Here is a 25,858-nt window from a genome sequence, read left to right as displayed (position 1 = left end):
GAAGGGGGGGGCGGCCTAAATGATCCCTAATCTGGAGAATCAGCATCAAGATCTTTGGGAGTTGATGCAGGTCAAGTAGTGGTGAACTGTGGGCAGCCTGGCAGGGAGGTTTTCAAAGATGGTGCCTGCTATTTATAGGTAAGGCATTACTTTTGTTGCCAGAACAATCTGTGCCTTTATCAACATAATTACTGACTGTAGCTAGGTGGAAGAATAAATAATAAGATGCACTAACTGAGGTGTCACAACACAGAACAGGATAGCAGCTGGTCTGCATTGCTCTTTCCACATGGCTGTCGTTCCTAACTGTCATGTTTCAACTTTGCCTCTAGTGAGTGCCTACTTCATCTTTTCACATTTAACTTGGCAGCCTCTTCATATCATTGTCTATATCCAATATAAGCCATAATGCCCTGCATTCTTGAACCTCAAAATCTTTATATCTTTTATTCTTTTAAGATTTTTCACTCCTTATAGCAATGTATAGCTATTTTTGAGACTAGAACCTCTGTTTTATTTATTTATTTTTTAGAGAAACTAATTTTAATTTAATTTATGCTTGCTTTTTACCCTATATTCCGGATTTTTGGAAGACTTGATTACTGGAGTCCCTCTCATTTGGATGGGCCATTTCAGGTAACCAAGTGGATTTCCATCTTCTGGTTAAACTGATCCTGTGATTGTCTTATTTTTTCTGCTTTTATTAAGGTATAATTAACAAATAAGAATTATATATATTTAAGGTGTACAGCTTGATGTTTTGCTGTATGTATACGTTGTGGAATGATTACCACAAGTTAGCTTGCTTTTCTTGAACCTCAGAAAGTTTTTCCCCAAAACCTATGGCCAAACTGGTCACTAGAAAGCAGAAAGGGGGGTTAGCCCCAACAGTGATCATCTGTCTTAGGAAAAACATTCACATCATATTGCAAACATAAGTGGATACGTTTATTGTTACAGCTTTGACATGTTACATGGATAATGAGGTCACCTGGCTCATCAGATCGCTGTGAAGATTCAGTCAGGTAACGCGAGGACTCTCTGCAGGAAAGGTGCTGTGGATGCCAGCTCTCTGCTGGTCCCTGTTTGCCCGACCACTCCTGCTGCATCACCGCTATGTCTGTCGTGGCCTGCCAGGCGCCCGTGTGCTATTGCTCCTCACTGCCATTAGAATGTAGGGGTTTGCATATGAATCAAAGGTGTGGTTAATCTGTGCAGGGGCTTTGACTCTACCATTCTTTTGTCACTGTTAAGTAAATAAATAATTGGATTTTCTAAAACTTAAACCCGCCAACCATATAGTCACTTTTCAGTTATTGGGGATATATGCAGCAAGTCAAGTCTTCAGACATGTACTGGCCCTCATCTTTCTCCCAGGAATCTGCCAGACCACTTGTCCCATCAGATTACCAATTAGTGGGAGACATGTTTTGTAAGAATCCACACACACATTCATACTGACACATACTGGATTCTCAAAGCAGTGTTTTTCAGAGTATTTGCATCTTTTCTCTGGTATTACCATGACTAATCAAAACTTCACTCTTGGTTAAACAATTCCCGTCGTGAGTTTTATAAAGAAACAGAAAAAAATGACAGTTTTCCTCTTTCCCTGTGAGTGAAACACACACACACACACACACACACACACACACACACACACACAGGCACACATGGAAGCAAGAGTTCGTAAAGGTAGATACTTTTGGGTAGAGCCAGCGTGCCATGAGAAGTAATGGACACAGAGGAGAATGAAGTCTGAGAAGGATGTGGACAGTCTGATGGCATTCTGAGCTCTGCATTTTTGTGAGAGCAGGCTGAATCAGCTGCGTAGGGTGGCGTTGAGTGTTAGCACACCCATACCTAGGGGAAGAGCAGCCATTGGTGATGGACAAGGCATTTTGGAAGTTTTCAGAGTAGGTTTACTTCTTGGGCATCTAAATAGATGGATGTTAAGACATGACAGTTTATCATTATTTTCTCAGGGTCGAGATTTGGGAATGATTGGCAAGATCCTTGGGAAAAATGATATTCAGTAAATATTAGTTGAGCCCACTGTGGACTCAGGAGATAATGTTGTTTTTGGCAAATGAGTGGTCACCAAGGGATGGTGTGCAACTCAGATCAAGCCATCATGGGGTAGGGGTGCTCTTTCTGGGAGTGGGAAAAGAGCCCACTTGGTGGTCACATCAGCTGCCCTCTGAAAGAAAAGTAATTTAAATGGATATTCACTGAAGACAGCTTTTAGCTGTCACTTCATTTAAAGCTCTTATTTAAAAGATAGAGTATTTTAATTTTTAAAATATTATTTATTTTTATAAATTAAATTTTTTTAAACATTTATTTATTTTTGAAAGACAGAGAGACAGATTATGAGCAGGAGAGGGGCAGAGAGAGAGGGGGACACAGAATTGGAAGCAGGGTCCAAGCTCTGAGCTGTCAGCACGGAGCCTGACGCGGAGCTTGAACCCATGAACTGTGACATCATGACCTGAGCTGAGGTCAGATGCTCAACTGACTGAGTCACCCAGGTGCCCCTATAAATTTTTTAAAATGTTTATTTATTTTGAGAGGGACAGAGTGCGAGCAGGGGAGGGGCAAAGAGAGAGGGAGACACAGAATCTGAAACAGGCTCTAGGCTCTGAGCTGTCAGCACAGCCCAACGCGGCGCTCGAACCCACAGAATGTGAGATTCTGACCTGAGCCGAAGTTGGATGCTTAACCCACTGAGCCACCCAGGTGCCCCAGATAATGAGTATTTTAAGAAATCAAGCATCTTTTGCCTTTCAATAGGTGGTTAGAGAATACTTATTTTATTGTCTATCAATTCTCACTTGAAAGAGGCCCAGTGAGAATGGGGAGTTTGTTCACTGAGCATCTCCAGAATCCAGGATAGCAAGAGCCCAATAAATAATTGCTGAATAAAAATGACCAATATGGATGAAGTGTTTCTGGTGTTCAAGAAGGGGTCAGTAACTTTTGGAAAAGTCTGTTAAACTCTTTAAGGAAAATGTGTAAGAAATTATTTGGACTTTTTTCTTATTAGCTGTGGGCCCTTAAGTTTTTCTGAGGCTCATTTTCCCCCCTAAAATATGGACATAGTTGTGTTCCTTCTTGGTATAGCTGTAAAGATTATGAAAGGTAATGTGTAACACAGCCGATGTATGTAAACACCTGATTAGGCTAGTAGTGGCCATCAGTGTTGTTGCTACTGTGGGTGCTCAGAGGTGAAATAAATATACAGTCTGTTGTTGTTATTTGTGATAGTTAAGTTCTAAAAAGCCATTCAGTTAGGGAGCACTGTGCCATTATTCCAAGGGCACAGTTCAATTCCTAGGAGCCTCTGACCATGTTTTTGTCACCTGGTTGATCCATATCCTGTTGTATGCGTGTTTCTGTTTAAAGACACTTTATTTAATATATATTATTGATTCATTAATATTGAACTCAAGGCCAACCCCACTGTAATTCACACTTCATTGAACCTTATCCAACACCTGTGTTTTCTGGGTAAGCCACATCACAGTCTTCCTTTTTTTTTTTTTTTTAAATGTTTTATTTATTATTGGGACAGAGAGAAACAGCATGAGTGGGGGAGAGTCATAGAGAGGGGGAGAATCTGAAGCAGGCTCCAAGCTCTAAGCTGTCAGCACAGAGCCTGATGCGGGGCTCAAACCCATGAACTGTGAGATTGTGACCTGAGCTAAAGTCGGCCGCTTAACTGACTGAGCCACCCAGGTGCCCCCACAGTCTTCTTATGTAGAGTAACACTAGGTAACACTGCAGTGCTGGCCTTTAGCGAGTATGTAAATTTGCAAATAGCAAATCCATACACAATGAGGGTTGACTGTATTAAAAATTATTTTCTTGAATCTTTCTCTAGCAATTCTTTCTCTGAGCTTAAAAACATGCTCACTTGGGAAAACATTTTCAAACACTGTTTTGCTCCAACATTGTCGCAGATTCTACCTGAAAGAAACCTCATCAGTGAAACTTTTCTAAGGACCTCATCTTCAATTTTTATGGTTATTTGCTGATAGAAATGACCCATTACTTCCAAATTTTTAAACTTGAGTGGGACCGTTCAGATATGTTACTTTTTATTTTGATATATTTCTGCCATTCTTTAGGAAGTGGTGTGAGCACAAAGAGCACAAAGATATTACAGGGGCCACTGTTGATGACGTAGAAATTCGGGTGTGCGCAGTTTTTGAAGAAACGGGGCTCATCTTACCCATGGCCTAGGGGATTATGGTGATGAATTAGACTTCTCAGTGTATTGCACATTAGCATCTTATAAATATCAGGATAGTTATTGTTACAAACATTGCCTGATTATTGTTGGGAGTGCTTGAAGTTCTTTTAAGAAAGGAGAGAAGGAAAGGGTTGTTTTCAGTGGGCCCAGTAGTTTCAGGTTGCCTAGGAGACAGATCACCTAATTTAACAACAGCAAAGAAACCCAAACAACAGTGATAGTAACATCTACTACTACTATCATAGTACTAGATGTTACTATCATTGCATTTTGAAAGCCCTTACTACATTGGTTCTTTAATCTCGTCTGCTTTGAGGAAACAAAGTCACTGGGATTAATGTTTTATCTTTCATATGTTGCCCACCTTGTACATCTTCCTACTGTACTTATGTGTAGTATAAAAAGAATAGCTTGTGTAGTTTGTATGTGTGTGCACATGTGTGCATGTGTGTCTGTCCAAGTCCTGGGATCGAGAAGGTACCTATCTCAATTTTTCGCCCAGAGTTTTCCTGTGTTAGAAAAGTCAAGAAGCTGAAAGAGAAGGAATGAATAATTCAGTGCTAGTTGAATTACAAACATATTAAGGCACCTCCTCTCTACCAGGTACTGTGTTAAACATTTAAAATGCCTTGTACAATTTAATTCTAATATGAGGTAGGTATTTGTTCACCCATTTTATAGGTGAACAAACTAAGCTTGGCCATCTTCAGTCCCTTGCCTAAAGCCATTCAAGTAAGGGTGGAAGCAAGACTTAAACTGAGGACTGTCTGACTTCAAAGCTCAACCTCTCTCACTGCCATCCTGCAGTGGTTACTGTGTATATTGGGGAGCAGAGAGGGAGGCAGGGTAGGAAGTGATCTGGGGTGACAACTCATGTTGATTTTGGAATAGAAAGAGGACTGCCTTTCTGATGAAACAAAGACAAGAGACTCTGGGTGTGGTTGAACATGAGTCCAAGATAAATAGGTCTATCTATTAAAGATAGTCCTTTGTTTTCAAAGCTGTTTCTAAAGAAAGAAAGGTGTTAGGCTGTGAGGACTCCAAGAAAGGTAGCAAAAGGTGGGATGGTGGATGCTTAATTATTCACAAGGATATGGTATGTACATTGAAGGGGTTTCTCATTCTTCATTCAAGATCTTCAGATTTTCCTTGCTGATGACATCAAGAGGTCTTGCCTACATACCCATCCTTAAGGTCTGCCACAGAACATGGAGCTCCTAACATTTTGATGTTTTTCACTTATCTTTCTTTACTTATCCCTCCCTCCCTCCTCAACCTGACTCGTTAATTGCTTTTCCTGTGTGTCTTCATAAAGTTGTAGCTAGTTTATTCCATTCTGGACTGTTTATCTTTGAATGCCAAAGGTCTTGAAACAGCGTAATGTTGTGTAATGAACATAACTTCTGCCTTGACATGTGGGTGTTAAGAGCATTAGTCATTGCAAAGTATTGAGTTAAATATTTTCAATAAAAAGATATAATGAGCTAATAGGGAGGAAGAAGTTATAAAAATATTAGTTGGTGGCTTTAATGGTGAGCTATATACTTAGTGGGTTTCATCAGTGATGGGCTAGGGATTCACAGAATGAACATAAAAACATTCTTACTCCATATTAGTGAGAGGGGAGAAGGATCAACCATAGGTAAAAAGCACTTGATTCTCTTAAATGCTAAGAGGCCATCTGAATTTCCAGTGCTTCTGCTCTCGATTTACTTCCTCACATGCATCTTTAACTAACTACCCCAGAAGTATTGGAGATGGCCATGAGATATTTGCCATAGGTACTCCTGTGCGGCTTCTTGTTGGAAAGCCCTTAGCTTTGTAATGATGTCTTCTTTTTTTTAGAGAGCCATCAGGGCATCCTTTGCAGCACCATCCGAGAGCCAGGGCCTTCGTGAGCAAACAAGGTGTTTCCTTACCTGTGGAGTTGATTTTATGGAGAGTTTTGGTCAGCATTAGTCATTGTCAAACTATGTACCTCTGTCCGGGTTTATCTCTGTAGACATCTCCCTGAGGCAGAAGATTGAATCCTCAACTCTCCAGGTCTCTGGGCATCTAAAGATGTTAGAGGTACACTGGTTTGCTTCTTGCTGGGGAGTGTGTGGTAGGTCCTGGTCTTCTCTGATGGAATATTGCCTAGACGAGTGGCTGTCCTTTTAACAGGTTGATGTGCTGTCTTATTGCCTGGGTTGGAGGTTTAAACCATAGACACTGTGTACTAACTCTCCTCTACCTTGCTGGCAGTCTTTAGTCATTCTAGTAAACCCCTTCTGAGCTAAACACCTTTTCTTTCCTTGAGAAGCTGTGAACAAGGAAATTACTTCAATGTCAGAATAGAGGGCCTAAACTCTGTCGATGGCCACCAATAAAAATTTCTCAAGACTGGAGGTTTCCAAAGGATGTCCAAGTTAAAAAAAAACACAGTAAACATTTTTTCCCCTACTATGATATCTTTTACCAATGGATAATTATTTTCATGATCATGTTAGGCAGAGAGGCCATTTTTATGGTTGGGGAGTGTGTGGAGTGTATGGAGGGGAGATCTGTTTTCATGAGATTTCCTTGCATTTGTGGTGATATTTTTGGAAGGGTTATTGATCTCTGCTCCTCCTATGTAGGATTTTGAATGTAATTGCTATACTTATTAACTGAATCTGTAGATAAGGAGGTAGTTTTTAATGGGAGCCAAGGAACCTGTTGATGTAAAGCCTGTTTTACCTTTTATGATTCCCGTCATTTAGCACCTCCCTCCTTCCTGGCTCAATCCCCTGTCATTTTAAGTAGGCAGCAATTACTGGTTTGCTAAGGAAGCTGGCTCCTGCTGCCAAGGATCCTATTAATTATCACTCTATCTCTAATTTAGCCTAGGATTCCTAGTGTTGAGAGAAGGTGCATGTAAGCGTGTGGCAGAGCAGTTGCAATCACATCTTCTTTGTCATAATCTCCTTTCTGAGACGGTTCAGCGGACTCAATGTTCAGCCAAAGGGCCGCGGAGGCCCTGGTGAGTGTTTTCACCTCTCTTCTGTAGGTTGTCTGGTAGGTCAAGTTCTGGGTGGTTTTCTTCTCCCTTTGATTCTGACCTGAGTAAAAGCTAATAGTTGGCATTTGCATTGGGAATTCAGACCTACTCCTGGTCCTTCTGTGAACTCAGATGGGACACCTTGAAAATACTGCGCTGGTTTCCCCAAGCACTATTTTCTCTACCTGGGAAAAGGAGAGTGTGGAGTTGACCCCATGCCTGTCTTCAAGAAGGTAACGCAAATGCTAACAAAAGTAACTCAGTTTGTTGTATAGCAGATTTTTAAAAAAGGCGCTCTTGATAGAATATTGAGTCTTGGTTTCTTCTTGTTCATCAATGGCTAGATCGCTTTCTGTTTGTTTTTAGAAACGTTCAGCTTGCTTGTTTGAGTGAACTTTTTTTTCAGAAGTTCCACTGGATCATTTGATTAGGTTTGGAGTGTCTAAGCTTCCTTTTCCACTTTTTTCCCCCTTTTGTTATTTTTGGCAGTGTTGGTGTTTGAAGCTGTTGAAGTGATTCACTGCAAAGTGAATTAATTTTCCAGATTTTCAAATGTGTTTTCCAGTCGCCCCCAAGTTTCTTTTCCCCTCTCATATGATTCTGCAGTTGTAGTTCTGTCGTTCTTGCTAGATCAAATATAAATGCTGATGTCACTGAATTTCTTAAATTACAGCTGGTGGGGATTAACAGAAATTGTAAAAGAATACCACTTCCTCATTTTGCTCCTTTCTTGACTAATTATTGTCCTTTCAAGTCCTGTCAGAGGATGGGAATTTGGAAGTAAGCTCTCTGTCCTGAAGTCAGAACAGCAATTTTCATTTTCCTTTTTTTTCTGTTAAATGTTATTTTTCAAAAATCATCTCGAGTTAAGGATGCTGCATGTGCCCTTCAGTAACCCTGACAGACTTTCCCCACTCATGACCTTGCATGCTGGGTTGTCTTCTATCCTGGGTGAAGGGTTTTGAATACTTCCCTTAAGTAAGTTTCCTTATATAGAATATTTTTACTCAACCGTCTTTTGCCAGCTCCAGACAGTTGCTGGTATTAGGTGAAGGGTTGTGATTCATTTATTATGTTTTTCCAGAGCCTTTTGCTTCTCAAGGAACGCTGACTTCTCTCCCCATTGTTTTCTTATGTTGAATCTTCTATGTTCTTTCTGAGACTTCTGTTTGCTTGACACTCTCGAACATTTATTTTTCTGACTTTCTAGCCCTTATTCTACAAGCTGAAGCTGGGACCCAGGCTTTCTTGTCCTTATGTTTGTGGTTTGAGTGATGGCTCCGTGAACCTTGTCCTGGAGTTCTCTGGGCTTCTGCATGGAACATCAGAGAACACCTGGAAGTGTGTATAAATCGTGGCCGAGCGCTTCATGGCCATGGTATTGATCGAATTGCAGTCCTGTGGAAACAGAAATAGAAAGGGTTCAGCATTTGCACTTTCCTCTGGTGGAGTTTTTGCTTATTTTGTGTATTTGGAAAAGGCAGCCGTATGCAAACTGCTGACTTACTATTTTCCCTGGAATGGAAACCATTTGGATTATTTCAATGAGTTTTAGCTAAGATTTGTTTGTTCACAGTATTAGTTTTGTTTTCTGGTGTCCTGTTTAGAATAAGACCAGAATGTGTCTTTTTACTTTATGGAAATAAGCGCTACTTGGTAACTTGGGATTTTGCAAAGCAACGTAAATTTGAAAAATTATGTTTACTTCAGAGTCAAAATGGAAACTCTGTAGTGAAAATTCTAGATACTTAAATATTTCCATTTTGGGTCACTTTCTTTGAAAAAAATTTTTTGATTAAATTATTTAAGGTTTCAATGAAGTCTCTTTCTGGTGAATTTTCCCACAAATTAATTTTTTTAATTTTTAAAGAGAAAATGAGATTAAACAGAAGAATTATAGGACACAAATCACACATTCCATATTCTTTGATGGAAGATGCAAAATGGAGGCTTGTACTCATCTGTTGTCCTTCAGGATACATTGAATCTAGTTGAACTTTTTGTGGTGAGATTTGGATTAGGAATAAAAATAGAATATCCTTACTATAAGAACAATTAAGTATGGATTTGGGTTCTTGTGTTTAAGTTATGATTGTTCAGCCTCTGGAAAATGTGCACCGTAAGATCTGTATATTCTTAGCCAACACTTGAGTCCAACATTGTGATGTTAAATTCTTTGAAATGAGATGAGCATGATAAAGCTGTCTGCAAAATATTTCAAATATCACCACGGAGTTTTTGGTTAAATGTGAGTTTCAAAAAGTATGGATAAATAGAATAAAGATGGGAAAAGAAAGAATTGTTATGAATTGATTTAATTGTTGGGAATGTATTATTTTCTTTAAAAAAGGAGTTTTTACATTTATTTAGATGACTGTATCTAAGAAAATGGGAGTTTAATGGTTGAGGGGAGGTGGAAGTAGGAAACATATCATGAGGTATGAAGAGGGTCTGTGGATGAGGCGTTAAATATATGGTACATTTTACTAGGTTGATGACTGTGAATGTTTTTGTTCATTTTATCCCAGCCAATGGTGCTTAATGAATGAATGTTTTGGGAGGCCTGGTTTCAGGGTCGTCTGTGCCACTAACTAATCCTGTGATCCTGAGCTAACCACATATGCGAACTCTTCTTCTTTTTGTGTGTAGTGACAGGTAAGGACTAGATCAGGGTAGCTGTGTTGTTGTGTTGCTCCTTCCCCCGTCTACATCATGGTAGATGATTGTCTTGCTCTGTCCAGTGAACCTGGGAGGAGCTGTAGGCCCTTCTGAAGTCAGTACATTAGGCTTTCACAACTCATCATGGATATTAGAGGGAAAACTTACTTGTTATCTCGGAAGTCCCTTCTCTCTGAGTTCCCTTACAATGGTTCCTTGATTTGGGGTCATTTTCTTTTTGATACCACATGCTCACTTACCAATTGGGAATATTCAATGAATTAAGTTTCTTGGTTACTGGGTGTTCACTCAAACAGTGCAATAATAACAGCGTACACCATTGTCTCTCCTTGCAATAATTTTTTTTAGCAGAAAAAGATAGACTTAATGAATGGGTCTGGACCCTATTTCTCCAGTGGAGTAAGCTGTCAAGAATTGATTAAATGAACAAGGGTTTTCACTCTCTAAACCTCACTTAGCCATCTAGGATGTGATTGTTGAACGCCTACTATATGCTAGACTTTATGCTAGTGGTAAGATGGCCAGCTCATAATGCACGAGCTCTGTCTTACAACTTACAGTGACATGAATATGATAGTAGGTTTGTAATTGTACTGTTGGGGACAAATGATGGAGGAATCACTTCCTGAGAGGGAAGAAGGGAAGAGTAAAGTCTTATAGAAGAAATGAAGTATGAGTTCATTATCGAAATTTGGCTGCCAAGCAGATGAGAAGAGGGCATTCCAGGTAGATGGGAGACGCAGAGGTATAGTCCAGTATGGGGCCTTTGGGGCAGTGAAAGCTTTTGAGTATGACGAGAGCATCAGGGAGCATGGATGGATGGAAGCAGAGGAGTAGCAGTCTGGCTGCCAAATGAAAAACGGGTTGGAAGATGGCCAGATCTGGTGTCCCGGAGGCCAGTTAGGATTGTTCCAGCCTAACGTTCTCTGTGGAAATGATGATACACACACACACTGTTCAGCCCTTAGAGTGGTTGTGATTGCAAGAGGATGCAGACCTGGGGCTTAGATTTTAAGGGCACCAAAGGCAAAAGTAAGACTGTGTGCACGCTGCTTACCAGTGACAATAGTGAGTGCTCATTCATTTATTCATAGTTGGATTCTTATTCTGTACCACATACCTGGAAAATACAATTGTCTGTCCCCTCAGGGAGCCTATATTCTAATGGGAGACATAGTCAAGTAAATAGACAATGACAGATTATTATATATTCTTTATAAGTTATGTGAGAAGAGTTTGAAGTGTCCGTCCTGTGAACGGACCCACTGCTGTTTTCCTTTGGCTAGCTCTTACTCTCACATGCACTCTCATCCTTATAGCAGGTTTTGAGGATAAAATTAGATAAGCATTGTATTGTATATGTCTTGTATGGCACATGCTTATACACACACACACACACACACACACACACACAAACACATCCCTGGTTAAAGACATCTGTCTTTACTCTAGAGGTAAACAAGCACCTAGAATAAGACATATGAGGGTTCCTAACAGTAAGTCTGCTCCAGGTAAAGTTCCAAGTTCCACATCTCTTCTGATATTTTCTAATTCTCTCTCATGTTTTACATGGAATAATCCTGGCTGTTGAGTTCCAGATCCAAGAAGAAGCATCTTGGCTCTTGTGGTCCTTGCTGACTTCGATGGTTGCTTTGAACCAGGCTTCATGTCCACGTTCCAGGTTACTTCCAGTGTTTGGGATTCTTGTGTGGGAGCAAGAATTTGCTTTAGGGCAACAAGACTGACATTAGATAAGTGACTTTATTTTAAAGAGATGCTTAGGTACAGAAATGGCAGCAACAAGAAAATTCTTCCCCCAAGTAGAATCTCCACATTCTATTTGGATAACCTCTTGATTCTGTGGAGTCAAAGTTTAGCTGAGTGGATCTGATAAAAATTCCTAGGAACCCGTTTGAACACGGCTCCTTGAAGACCAAGGATTTCAGTGGTGACTGCAGCTGATTTAGGTGGGAAGTACTCCTTTTCCATGTTGCCTGGCTTGCACAGGTGGCAGATTATGGGTGCTAAAACTTGGGGTCCAACTGTCCTAGGCTTGAATTCTAGCTGCACTGGCGAGCAGCTGTCTGTATTGGGCAGATCATGAAGACTCTCTTTTTCTTCACCTGTATATTGAGGCCGTGGTTAAGCTTGTAATTCCCATTGTTAAACCTGCCTGGGTTTGTATCTCTGCTGTCCTATTCCTTGACATTGGGCAGTTTGTTCTCTTTGCCCTTTGCTTTAGTTAAAAAATTTTTTCTTTATTTTAGAGGCGGCGGGGCGGGGTGTGTGTGTGGCGGAGACAAGGGCACAGAGAGGGAGAGAGAGAATGAGGGAGAGAGATAGAGGGGGAGAATCTGAAGCAGGCTCCACACTCAGCATGGAGCCCCATGTGGAGTTTGATCCCGTGACCCTGGAATCATGACCTGAGCTGAAGTCAAGAGTCGATGCTCAACTGACTGAGCCACCCAGGTGCCCCAAGTATTTTGCTCTCCTTACTGGTGAAGTAGTAATAGTAATATAATGATGATGATGATGATGATGATGATGATGATGATAATGCCCACCTCATAAGGATGTGGTTAGAATTAAATGAGATAAATGCACACAAAGGGGATGATATATAGTCCTTGGTACATGGTTAGTCCTCAGTTATTTTTCTTACCATCATTACATTGAACTTTCTAAAATATTCTGTAATGCTATTTTAATGACTTACATTCTTTTTGCAAATTAAGGTTTCACAGGCTGCACATGTGCTTTCCTTTTTTTTTCTTTTTTAAAATTGAAGATGCAGTACAATGTTAAGGTTTGGAGTAGGCTCAGCAGATTAAATTCTGGATGTCCAGGTAAATTTGAATTTCACATAAGCAAAGAATAATTTTTTAGTATACATATGCCCCAGATATTTCATGGGATACTTATTCTAAAAACTGTTCTGTGTTTATCTAAATTCAAATGTAACAGGGTATCCTATATTTTTATTTGCTAGATCTGGCGATCCTAATTTGGGGGCAAAACTTACCTTTCACATTTTCATCCATTTTTTTAATGCAGATAGATGTATGTGGATGCCTATACAAGCACAGTGAACACACCCTTGGAGCGTGAGCATGGAGATAGTTCCATGGATTTAATGGCGTATTCCCTAGTATCTCTAGTAAATCTGTCTCCTAATTCACATAAGCAATGGGACTATCAAAATGAGATTTTTTTGATACCTGGGCATATATAGTATGAAGTTGCTTGAAAATTCTGAAATGTTCTAGTGTTGGTTCTACCCAGAGGGAGCTATTAATAATGACACCTTAATGGGTAGGTATGCATTCCAGAGAATCCTAAAAACGTAATCATCTTTGAAGGAAATTACTTCATTACTTTTTGAGTCGCCAGTGTAGGGAAGGTCATTTCCTATGGCTGGACTGGTTTTCCAGGTAAGAAAATAAATATGCCAAGCGGTTAGGTTAATAACTTAGAATAATTTTATTTTACTTACAATTTAAGTTAATTTTTTGGTAGGTTTGGGCCTTAAGCTATTAGACTGTTTGGAGACTTTGAGAGAATTAAATCCAAGACTGAGATCGTTTCATTTCAGCCAGTATTTATAGAGTATCTAGTGGGCATAAAGCAACTACATAGAGGTAGAGAGGAATTTAAGGTTAGCATCAGCCTTCAATCCTTCAAAAACCATAGTGTTAAATGGAGCAGCAAGGCCAGAAACAATTATGATAAAAACAGAATACATAAGGTCAGGATCCAAGGCAAGTAAAGCCAAGTCCCAGATGGCTGAATGTAGGAAGTGATTAATTCTGAAGAACAAGTAGAATAAGAACATAGTGTATAGGGAATGGCTTTCCTAGAAGGTCATATTTGAGAGAACTCTGCAAAGATGGAGATGATTTCATTTGGGAAATGAATTTTGTTTTTTTACATTTATTTATTTTTGAGAGACAGAGAGAGAGCGTGAACTGGGGAGGGTCAGAGAGAGAAAGAGACACAGAATCTGAAGCAGGCTCCAGGCTCTGAGCTAGCGGATAGCACCGAGTCCAACGCGGGCTCTAACCCACGAATTGTGAGATCATGACCTGAGCTGAGTTGGAAGCTCAACCAACTGAGCCACCCAGGCGCCCCTCATTTAGGAAATGAATTGTTCAAACTGTAGGGTTAGCATTAACAAACACCTAGAAGTGGACACATTTTGAAATGAATATATTATTTAGAGTCAACCAAAATATATACAGCATGGCAACTGGCTGCAACCTCTTCTCTCATGTGTGACTGTTTCTGGTCTAGAATTTCCAGATCAGAAACTTGACTTTCTGTAGGTGGAGCTGGATTTGTTCCATGTTGGTGTCTTAAATATTTATCATGCACCTGCTGTTGCTATGTATGTAGCGGCCAGAGTGACTTGAGCAAATTTAGACATTGTTTCAGTTGTTCACTTAAAACCAACTGAAAACCACTCTCTTTAAATATTTTTAAGTGAAATGAACATTTTTTCCTAAAATGCCCATTTCCAGGAATCTTTGATTTAAATTGGGCAAAAACAAAAGAAGGATTTCTTACAAGGCAGTCTGATTTTGGGTATTTGCTTAAATGACTCTGAAGGCCAGATTAACTCATTTCCTGTTGGGATGACACTTGTTTATTAGACTTGGCCCAAGTCAGAGTTAACAGCCTTAATGGTTTTGAATGGTTCCCAGTGATTCTCCTGCAGAGTGCCATTACCAAATGTAAATAGTGGGAACACACATACCTGCTTCAGCCATAGTAGATTAAAGGGAAGAATTACCATTGTAGTAAATTATTTTGTGTAACAGTTCTTTCCTAGTACTTTTGGCTTTTGTTTGTTTGTTTTTCATTTGAAATGATTACACGTGAAATGAATGCCATTTAAAAATGGCCCCAGCATTCGGAATTTGTGCAGATCACCCAGCTTCTCCAGTGAATGAATTACTCTGTGATAGGGTGGCTATGTTGTCAAGGGATAATAAGGCATGTCCTGAAGAGCAGTGGGTTGGTAGCATGCCCAGAGCCTGAGACAGACTGCTGCTCAGACTATGGAATGGAAAACTCCAGTCTTTAGTTAGTACGTGTGTTGGGCTGTAAGGCTCTGAATTAGGCTGGAAATTAGCAAGGCATTCAATGATCCCTGGTATTTTATTTTTGTAAATTAGGATTAGCCTGTGTCTTTCAAGTTTCCACAGGTAGTGCTTTGTGGATGTTATGCTATTTCAGGTACTGATGGAGTGAGATAAAGCCTGGATGTGAATCTTTACGGGGTTCTTCACCATGAAAAAGCATAAACTGCTTCTGTCAGTGTGAGCCTGTCTGAATGTTTTTATTTTTATTTTCTTCCTTGATGGCTGGGCCAACTATTTTGTAGTTTTAGTATCTCCCCTTAGTTCCTACCACCTTATTTTTGGCCTCTCTTAATATCTTCCTTGATGTATCTGTCATTAAGTTATAATTGAAGCTTGGTGTTTTATATTTAGAATGATGCATGGAGGTTTAGCTGTGCCAGCCATTCAGGCTTAATAGCAAATGTTGGCTCATGCCAGAAAGTTTTCGAAATCTGGTCTCTTGGGGATGTCCAATCTAAGCAAATCACCCCTTTCTACTCTTAAGCTGAAGGCCATGGGGAAGCAATTCAGAAGAGACTGCCATATCTACGTGTAAGAGCATCTTGTTTCTGATTAAAAAAAAAGAATAATTGGCTGGCTAGTTCCCTCTTCAGCCCAGAGTCATGCGGCCTCAAAGGGACTGCTTTGACAAGTCTTTATATCACTTCATTTCTTAGTTCACCGACGTTCACGCAGGGTATCAGTGAATGCCAGTTCTAGAGTGGGCACATAGTGATGGTAGATGACACCCAGGCCACAGGCTGCTTCCCAGGGGCTGCCAGACACTATCAGACATTTCACAGCACTTGAATTCTCTGGATTTGGGCCACTTTTGAACTCCATCCATCAATCCACATAACCAGTTATTCAACTAATATTTACTGAGGTTACACCATGTGCCAGGCACCCATCTCAGTTTGAGGAGTAGAGCAATGAACCACACTTTTGAAAATCCTTCTCCTCATGGGGCTTATATGCAGGGGAAGGGAGGGCTATAGAAATCAATACATACATAAATAGTATAATGTGTAATATGGTAAAGGGTGATAAGTCCTCTACAGAAGATAAAGCATGGATGGACTTGGGATGATTAGAAGTTTAACACTGAGTCGGCAAGGAAGGCCCTCCTGAGGAAATGATGTTTGAAGAAAGGTCGTGAGGGGATTAGAGAGTGGGTCATGCCAGCATTTGGGGGAAAAGCCTGGCAGACAGAGGGAAGTATAAGTATGTAGGCCCTCGGTAGGGCTGTTCCCCATTTAGGACCAGCATGAGGGCCACAGAGGCTGGGACAGGCTGAACAAAAAGAAGTGGTAGGAAAGTCAGGGCATGAGGTCAAGGATGAAATGGGATCTAAATGGAGGCAGACACTACAGGGGTTTGAAAAGACTTGGCCCTTTACCTGCTGAGAATGGGGGGCTGTTTCAGATTTCTAGCTAGAGGAGTAACATGACCCGATTAGTTCAGGTGACCCCTCAGTGTGGTGAGGAACCCAGAGGTCTGAGAATTTGGAGATCCCTTTAAGTCGTGGTTTTGTTTTTATGCTGGGACAGATTTGTTCAGCCTTCTGAACTCCCCTTGTTTTCTTTCCCTCCTTATAAAGCAGAGCTGGTGGATTAGATAGTTTTTATTGACTTTGCAGATTTTGATACTCTGTCTGCATTTTATCGATCCCCGCCTCCATCTCTGTGTGTGTATTTTGTATATGTAGCTCATTACCGTTCTCTTTGAGTATGCACAGCTGGACCTCAAATGTGTGAAATATCTTATGCACTTTACTTTATTTCTTGAAAATTTCCAGAAACATCTCACATTGAAAATCTCACGAACTATGAAGTAATATTATATCTTGATGTTATAGATTGCTTACTAGTTAAATGGTGTGGGTAAACCCAGATTAGAAGCTTTATCATATAGCCTTAATACTATCATTATTATTATTTTTGTTACAGAAAATAGAATGAATTTATTGAATGTTTCAGTGAGCTATCAATTGCGATAGAGTAATAAACAAAACACAGATTCTGCCCCCCAGGAAGTTGAGTAGGAGGAGACCATCCTGGGTAAGGGAGCGCCCCACAAAGCAGTCTTAATGGAAAAAAAGAGGGCAGGAAGCATGGCCAGCTGAAAGCCTGTGGGCGTCCCACATTACTAATATTCAGATGCACCTTCGCATTGGTATTACATCATCCATTTAGACCTAGTGGCATGGAGGACGGGAGGTGCCAGGTACCCAGGAGCTTCTCTTCTGCAGCTTTGAGCAATTTAGCTCTGCCCCAAACTTGCATCTCACTGTTTAGCACATCAAGGTTGTACAGTTAGCTGTCTTTAAGGCAGTTTAGGGGCCATCTTTTGTTATTCAAGATTTTGGACATCTTAACTCTCTGCCTCCTAATAGAATATTTCTTCCACTTCCTGTGACAGTTTAATGCCCTTATAGACTGGTGCTTCTGATAGGCAATGGCTGGTTAGTTCACTTATCTCCCCTGTGGAGAAATATTGCCCTAGCCTTGCTTTGCTTTCAGGTCTACAGTGTGCATTCTTTCAAGACACAGATGGATCCCCCTCATGTCTCCCACTGACAATCTATGCCTCAAGTTCTATTAATTAGCTTCATCTTGGGCAGCTAAGAAATGTTGTAAGTTTCCAAGTTGATGATTTTGGAAACAACTCCCCAGGAGATAAGAGGGCTGCTGCTTGTCCAGAATGGCCATTCAGTTGTCTCCTGGCATCTGCTGGGGCACTGGAGGCCTTGATGCTGAGGACAAGCTACCATGGTTGTGAGCACCCAGACTCTCAGAGGGATGAGGCCAGGCCTTTGGCACCTAAGCTGGAAACAAAGCTGAGAACTCTTGACTTTGATGTCACACGGCTTCCTTCATTATTTTTCCTACCTTGGGCCTTTTCACACATTCCTCCTGCCCTCTGGAATACTTTTCTATCAGTCTCCTCTCTTCTCCATCTTTCATTCTTAACTTAAAGGTTGCCTCCTGACCCACTTTCTTGCCCCCTCACTTGCATTAGCTGTGCTGTTCCTTTATGGTTTCCTGATCTTTTCCTTTCTACCACTTAATTACTTTTGCAATTATCCTTTATTTATCTGTGTATTCAGTATCTGCTTCCCAACTTCATGAGGCCAGCGAGCAGAGTGATTTGGCTCACTATTGTATTTCCAGAGGTTAGCCCAGGGCTTGCACAGATAGGCACTGTGCAAATATTTGTCAAGTGAGTACATAAGTGAAAGAATACAAAGATTAAAAGGCCGATTCTGCATTTTGTCTTGTCTATTCATATTAAGTGTCTCTGTCTATCCCGGCAAAGGGTAACTACAGTTATTGACTTCAGGATGCTGAAGATGTGAATTTTGTCCTCAGCATAACTCTGTGGCCTTGTGGAATTTTATTAAAGTTGTCTCTGTGAAACCCAAAACTCAGCGACACATACAAATCAGCATTCTGTAACTGGTGTAGGCTTGACATGTTGGGCTGTGAGTTATCAGTTTATTTTGTTGTAGTTGCATTTTTATTCCTTAATTCTGTTTCCAGAAATGAGCTCTCATTCTGTTTAAATCCTCCTCCATCCAATTTGTTGAAAATGAATAGAGAAACTATTGCTCTTTCTTAATAGAATTCATAATGCTTTTTTGGAGGGAATTATGTTGGCTTACATAATGAAACTGCTAAGATGGTAAGATGCTCTTTCTCTAGGAGAAAGAGCAAAGTTTCCTACTATGTGTGGAAAAGAAACACAACAGCAGCAGGGGGCTTCCTTTACCTCTAAAACTGAACTGTCTTAAGTGTTCATATCGCAAGGATGGGCTTTTCCCAAGCCAGGTTGGCATGTTTAATTTATAGAGAAAACTTGCATTGTTCTGCAGTATGCATTGTGGTTACTCTGGCTCCTATAAGATTAGCTCAAAGATATCTGTGAATAGTCACACCCTAAATTACACGAACCCCGAACGGTTTTAAAGAGGTGGAAAATCTGATGCATACTGTTTCCCAGACACACATGCCTCAGGAAAAAATTTGGGGAGGTGGGAAGTGAAACCCAAGCATTGTTACTTAATATTTCCCAATGTGGCTTATTGGTTGTGTGACCCTGGACAACTGAATTACCTTCTCTGAGCCCCAGAACCTCTATCTGTAAAGTGGAGATAAAAATACCACCTGCCTCAGAGTTGTTAGAGAATTTCATAAGATAATATATGGGAAGTGTCATAATGCCCAGGACTTTATAAATGCCCTAGAAATTCAGTTATTCCTTGGAGGGTAGTGGAGTGAATTGGGTGACAGTTAAGGGCACAGACTCTGGAGATCCTGGCCTGGGTTTGAATCCTGGATCTGCAGCTTATTGGCTGGATCATCATGACCTAGTACCCTGACCTTTCCATGTTTGAATTTTCTCATATGTAAATTAAGGATAGTAATAATACCTGCTACATAGAGTTGTTATGAAAATACCCTACTCGCCAACTCCTGGTATATGCTAAGTGGTATATACATGTTAGCGGTTGTGATTAAGAAGCCTTGTCCTGCTCTTCCGGTCCGAGGTGCTTCGGGAGCCGCGGGCTTTGGTGCAGACATGGCCAAGTCCAAGAACCACACCACGCACAACCAGTCACGAAAATGGCACAGAAATGGCATCAAGAAACCCCGGTCACAAAGATACGAATCTCTTAAGGGGGTAGACCCCAAGTTCCTGAGGAACATGCGCTTTGCCAAGAAGCACAACAAAAAGGGCCTGAAGAAGATGCAGGCCAACAATGCCAAGGCCATGAGTGCACGTGCCGAGGCTATAAAGGCCCTCGTCAAGCCCAAGGAGGTCAAGCCCAAGATCCCAAAGGGTGGCAGCCGCAAGCTAAATCGACTTGCCTACATCGCTCACCCCAAGCTTGGGAAACGTGCTCGTGCCTGCATTGCCAAGGGTCTCAGGCTCTGCCGGCCAAAGGCCAAGGCCAAGGCTCAGGCTCAGGCTCAGGCTCAAACCAAGGCCCAGGCTGCAGCTGCAACTCCTGCTTCAACTCCAGCTCCTGCTGCAGCTTAGGCTCCCAAAGGTGCCCAGGCCCCCACAAAGGCTCCAGTGTAGAGGCTTCTGTCTGCCAGTGTGAGGGTGGAAGGACTGGTGTGACCCCTGGGCTTCTATCTGCGTGGGGCTGGTGTCCTCCTGTGCTATTTGTACAAATAAACCTGCGGCAGGAAAAGAAAAAAAAAAGAAGCCTTGTCCTGCAGATAGATGATCTAGGGCCATAAGTCAGGTTCCATTACGTACCAGATGTACCAACATGAACTAGTCAACCTCTTGGAGCCTAAGTTTCCTCTTTTTGTCATCATGAGCATGATGCTAGTTGTAGTGCCAAGTTTTATGAGAAATCAATGAGATAATGCATTGTAAAGTACTTAGCATAGGGATTGAAACATGGAAAATATTCAATAAATCATAATTATAGCAAAGACTTTTCTTATAATTGTCACTACCACCACTCTTATATGTTCCTATTATTTTTTAATTCTATTGATAGTGTATCTCTGGCTTATGTAGAACTTGTATTATGAGATATATTGTGTGCCTCAGATCCTCTATGGAAATCAACATGCTTCATATGTAGGAAATAACATTGAGGTTTGTTATTACTTTTGGTGTATTTATGTAAATGGAGTTATTTCAGGAAACTGAAGATAGTAGAAGTCTTGAAATTATGCATTTGTGATTTTATAGGTCACTAAAGATCGAAGTTAGTCAGGGTCAGTGTTAGGCGGACAGTTTTATATTCATGGAAAATGACTCATAGGAAATACTAGGAACTAAAATTGCCAAAATAAAGAAATAAGAAGCTATTACATAAACTATGTTCAAGTCAAGTCTATATCTATTTCATATCTTCACTGGGATTGTGTTCATAGAGTAAAGTTTTGACATTGTTTAAGTTTCTGATGTTAAAGCTTACTTATGACTGATAAGCATGCATCATCATAACCATGCATCCCCGGAAATGGATAAACATGATTCCAGTGTTGGTAACATTTTCCACTGTAGTCATTTAGGTCACTGTTTCTTACAGTATCTGTATTTGAACTTTTGTGTTGTTTTGCAATATATCTTTAAGTTCAACTTCCTTTTTTTCTTTTTTAAAATATGGTAGGGAAGGAAAAACAGTGATTATAATATGGTGCTATAAATGGCACTTGAGAAAAGCAGGGCTTTGACTAGTATTTGGGCCCAAAGTCCTATATGTTTTAATGGAAGGCAGAAGCTGGCACTGGGCAGTTGGATGTACAAAGAAGTGCAAATGGCTGTACTAGGCCTAGGTGGTTAGATACTCTTAAGTCAAAATCTGGAAGTGCTGATAAAATTCTTGGATTATATGTTCTGGAAGGATGGTCAAGTGATTTAATGAAAAGTACATGGTTGGGCATCCTTGGGACATGTGCAAATACTGCTTAAGAGTATGGGAATGGTGTGAAGGTTGGAACCTGGAGAGGAAATTAATTCAAGGTCAGTGTCAGGGGGCCACAGAATGACTTTTAATCCACAGTTAAGAGGATGGGCTTTATTCACAGGTTAATAGGGAGGCATGGAAGAATTTTAAGTAGGAGCTGTGGGATTCTGTTTATGTTTCTGGAAGGTCATTGTGGCAGCGCCACAGAGAATGGATTATAGAGGGTGGTGACAAAGAAGACCAATGAAGAGAGCACAGGCAGGAGATGGTGCTCTCTGGGACTTGTCTGGAGGCTGGAGAGTTGGAGAGAAGTGGGTGGAAATAGGAGATGCTGGGAGATGAAGAAGCTCAGGTTTGGGTGATTGGTTGGACTTAAATGGGAAGAGGGTGGGGAAGGAAGAATGGTTTTCAATCAGGTTTACACTTCCATCATGAATCTCAGTAGCCAATTAACGTTTGTTCAACCAAATAGGGATTCATTTATCTCCCATTTAAGAAGTCAGATGTCAGAGGCCACGACCATTCTCTTAGTGGCTCCCTGATGTCAGAACCATCCTCACAGTGATTTGTCTTGGCCTTTTCCTAATGTTTTTTACCCTCTGTTTGCAGAATGGCTGCTGACCCTCCAGGGGTCACCTCTGCTTTAAGAAGAAGGGAAAGTGAGGAATAGCAGCTCTACCAAGGGAAAAACATGAGATTTCCCAGAACCCCCCTGTAGATGTCTCCTTGCCTCTTAGGGGCTGGAACCATGTTACATGGCATGTTGCCTCCCTGAGCAATTTCTAGTTATGTTAGTAGGAAACGAAGGAAGTGGAACTTAGATCTGCAAATAGCTGCCGAGTTTGCCTCACCCAGGTTTCTGGTAAGGAGCGGATGGGTATGAAATGTTTGAGGACCCAGAGGAGTTCAGTCATGTGGGTGGGAACCATCCACAGGTACTTTTCTCTCAACTCTGCAGTCAGCCCCTAGCTGTGATTTCTCATTAGCATGTAAACTACGAAGTTCTATGTATTCGTTAATTATCTTCAAACGCATAGAACTCTGAATTGTCTTTAAAATATATGAAGCACACCTTGTTTCCTGTTTGGTTAGAATTCTCAACCTACATAAAAACATTTTTTCTCAATTTCTTCCAAATCTTCCTTATCCCTGATCTCTAAGTGGATGGCCTCTGTGGGTTTAGAGCAAATGAGGACAATTCCATTTGACGTTCATTTGTGATGTACAAGTAGAAGCAGGGATTGCAGGATGGAAAATGTCATACCCTTTACTATGACTTTGGTGTCTGTGAAGGATACAATTATTCCATGTTTATGAGTCGAGAGGGGAAATGTTTGTTCGCTTTTTTGAAGGTAACATTATTCAGGGATCATAAGGTGCAAATATTTGTCTTCTCTTTTAATTCAAGCAAGTCTTCCCTCCTAATATATGCAGAATTCTCTTAGTGACTGTTTCAGCTAACAGAGGAGAAATTATTTTCTACTTTTTGAGGTATAGCAGAAAAGCAGAGATTTTATTGTTTTACCTCTCTGAACTGGTTTATTCTAGGGATTGCATTGAGAGCAGGAGATAGTGTTACAGTCCCTACCACATATATATATATATGTGCAGAAATAGCTCAGACACAAGGATGGCTGGACATACTCTAGGTGCAAGCCAAACACAGTGGTATAGCATAGGGAGAGATTAATTTCTTCTGGGAGAGTTTAAAAAAGCTTTGCGGCAGAGGGAATTTAAACTCCACATTGGAGAATGCAGAGGGTTTACAGGATGATGGAGGATGGCTCTAGGCTGGGCAAATGCACACAGCATGCAGGATGTGTTTGAGGATTCCAGAGATTTATTGTTTTCAATAAAGGACAAAATGAGGAAAGCCTTGAAAGTCTGGCTGAGTGAGTTTGGACTTTGTTCTCTAGGTGAGGGAGAGCGACCAAAGACATTTCAAGATGTCATACACATTTAATTTTGATAGAAGTAAAACATATGGGTCAAAGAATATATGTACACTGAACATATTCATGGATTTAAAAATTAAACTCTTTATTTTGAGATAATTATAGATTCCCAAAACACATGGTTTTAAGAAATTATCCCGAGAGAGCCTGTGTGCTTGCCCATTTCCCCCCACTGGTAACATCTAGTACAATATCACAACCAGGCAACCTACTGAAGGCTTTTGGGGGGAGTCAGTGATATACCTGATCTGTGTTTAAGTGGGTGGTCCTAGTGGGGATAGACTGGAATGGACTGGAGGTACAGCATGGGGGCTGGGAGACCCTTAGGAGGTTCTCCCAGTAATCTAAGAGAGGGCATGAAGGCAGTGGTGATAGGGTTGGAAAGGAGGGGACAACTGAGGTAGGAACAACAGGAGTTGGCAATCACGTGGGATAGAAGATAAGATGAGTTGATACTTAGTGCAATCGCTCAACCAAGTGTGGACCAACTAGTATGCCAGCCTCTCTGCTAAGGACAGTGGGAGTGAAGAGATGATCTAACAGAGACTAGGCCAGGCAGAAGAAACTCAGTTAGACCAAACAAGACCGTGAACCCTTAGTAGAGGGGCAAGTACTATTCTCTGCTGCTGGTTATTACCATGGTGGACTGGAGGTCCAGAGTGACTGCTATTCCGATTTCTCAGAAACCAGAAATCTAGATTTTTATCAGATATCCTCCAATGTTAAGTGTTACCTAATATAAATAAAAAAAAATGGGAAAGATATGTTCTAACTAGCACTCATTTGTGGGCTGGATTCACCTTATGGATGCCCAGTTCCTACCCTCTTGTTTTCTCAATGGAATGTTTAGAACTTATTTCAGAAATGTTTAGAACTTATTTCAATTACCTACTCTTGTATGACAAATGACCCAAACTAAGTGGCTCAAAGCAATAATGATTTCATGATCTTCCACAGTTTTGAAGATTAACTGGGCTCAGCCAGGCAGTTTTTCTGCTGATCTTGTGTGGGATCTTTCCTATAGTCATAGTTAGGTGATGGCCAGGGCTGGAGAAACCTGGAGATCTGCCTTGGGCCCTGAGACAATTGAAACTTTCTTTTCCTCATATAGTTTCAGGGTCTCTTGTGGCCTCTCTCTGTGATCTGTTTAGTAGGATCACTGAATTCCTTGCCTGGTACCTCAGGCTTCTCTCCACAGTGAATGCTCCAAGAGAAAGTGAGTGGAAGCTACCAGTCTCCTTATGGGTAGGTCCAAAATTGCCAAAGCATCACCCTTGCCACATTCCCTTGGTTATCCAAGTCATGGGCCAGCCCAGATTCACTGTGAGAGAGAACTATAAAAGGGTAGGAACGCTGTGCAGCCTGGTTCAGTTGATTGAAAGCCACCATCGGAAACTACCCACAGCTCTTGTTGGAGACTACCTGCACCTGAAGTCAAGATGGCCACACGGTGGTGACACTGTGTATTCGCATAAGTTGGGAAGACAGGGCAAATTCTTCTGTTTGCTTGCTCGTGTTACTCTGAAGTTTTTGGAGAAAACATAATTTTTATTTATTTTTTTACGGTGACTGTAATTCCAGAGAAATTTGGTTTTTGATATAATGATTTTCTTTGAATGTGTAAATCATTTGCAGTAATTTGGATTCCAGTCCTTTAAAAAAATGATAGTATTAAGTGACTCAACAAATCTATTCTGGTTTTGGTGAGGGTGTATTAATGTTTCATCCCTAACCATGTAGCCCTTCAGAAAAGGGACTCTCAAATAAAATCTATTGAAGAAGAATTGTAAATCTGTCCTTGCTCCGAGTAGGTACAGCTCAAAGCTCCATTATCCTGGTGCTTTTATATTCTCCAAACCTAGAACCGGCTACATAACTTGTAGGGCCCAGTACCAAATGGAAATTATTTAAAAATTAATAATTTTAGGACAGTAGCAGCAGGGCATTGAACGAAACCCAGGTGCTATGCAGTTACATAGGTGACTGCCCCTCTGGCTGGCCCTGCTTAGACTCTTGAACTTGTGGGCAAATGTTGGGGTAAAGTCTATTTTTCCAGTTGAGGGTTTTTGGCTCTGATGAAATTCTCAGTTGATTTTGACACCCCAAAATGTTTCCGAAGCACTGCTTAGACAAATCAGAAAAGGTAGAAGCATTGTGTTTGAATAGTCCTCTCTTCCAAGCAGACAGCATACCTTCTGGCCACAGCAGCTGGTCTTGGCAGGTATTAGACTGAGCTTCCTACCAAGTCTTCTGGAATTCCAGTGGTGACAGTGCGGTAGGGACAGCACATGTTGTTTAGTGTTTGACAGGTTGTCACCTGCAAGTACTTTCTCTGTGCACTGAGCTCTGTTTTTGAAGGATACAGAATAGATTGCTTGTGTCACCTGTGGGCAC

General features: G+C 40.9%; 1 protein-coding gene and 1 pseudogene across 4 annotated transcripts in view; both read left to right on the top strand.

Moving 5' to 3' along the window:
- Positions 1 to 25,858, top strand: part of MITF (melanocyte inducing transcription factor) — a 219,790-nt gene that overhangs the window by 14,101 nt on the left and 179,831 nt on the right. The window lies entirely within an intron of this gene.
- LOC115273986 lies at positions 19,612 to 20,131 on the top strand (annotated as a pseudogene).

This window comes from Suricata suricatta, chromosome 12 (genome assembly GCF_006229205.1).
Source record: "Suricata suricatta isolate VVHF042 chromosome 12, meerkat_22Aug2017_6uvM2_HiC, whole genome shotgun sequence".
In the NCBI taxonomy this organism is placed as follows: Eukaryota; Metazoa; Chordata; class Mammalia; order Carnivora; family Herpestidae; genus Suricata; species Suricata suricatta.
This window is presented reverse-complemented; position numbering and strand designations above follow the sequence as displayed.